The 510-nt window shown below is 58.2% G+C and overlaps 1 protein-coding gene across 1 annotated transcript in view; it reads left to right on the forward strand.

The window, feature by feature from the left end:
• Mansc1 (MANSC domain containing 1) overlaps window positions 1-510 on the forward strand; it is a 22,145-nt gene continuing 21,635 nt past the window's right edge. The window contains exon 1 of the mRNA XM_008837587.3: window positions 1-178. The gene's annotated coding sequence lies outside the window, so the exon portion shown is untranslated. The remainder of the gene's footprint in view (window positions 179-510) is intronic.

Consider the following 510-nt stretch of genomic DNA (forward strand, 5'->3'; position numbering starts at 1 on the left):
GTCTCTGCGACGGAAGCAGGAACTTGCAAAGGACAAAACCTGCGGGGCCCGTGCGGGAGCTGCGGAACATCCTCCAGGTCCTCGAGGGCTTCGTGAGTCCTTCCCGTGAGCGACTGAGCGGCCACTGCACCGAAGCGCATCCGCATCCGGGACCTCAGGGATCTGTCTTTACCCGCAGGTAAAGGTGTCTCCCCTCCCCTGGCAGCAGAGCAGCTGCTCCCCTGCTTTCCCCGGCCCTGGCTCCTGCACCCTCCCGGCAACCCTGAAGGACCAGGCTAGGGCAAAAGGGATCTGACCAGGATCTGCCGGTGCTGCAGTATCCCAAAGCTGATCCCTGGCAAGCTCAGAAGCACCGACTCTAAATGGCACCCGCTCCAAGTTGCAGGCAGAGGAGGGGTAGAACCTTCCAGGGAGCAGCATACCTTCAAAGGAAGGGAAAAGGTCTCCTATGGTTTGTTTCATTTTCTTTACTAAACCTGCTGTGTAATACGCTCTAAAGTGTGTGTGAGT

Source organism: Nannospalax galili, unplaced genomic scaffold, assembly GCF_000622305.1.
Source record: "Nannospalax galili isolate Female #2095 unplaced genomic scaffold, S.galili_v1.0 scaffold210, whole genome shotgun sequence".
Taxonomy (NCBI): domain Eukaryota; kingdom Metazoa; phylum Chordata; class Mammalia; order Rodentia; family Spalacidae; genus Nannospalax; species Nannospalax galili.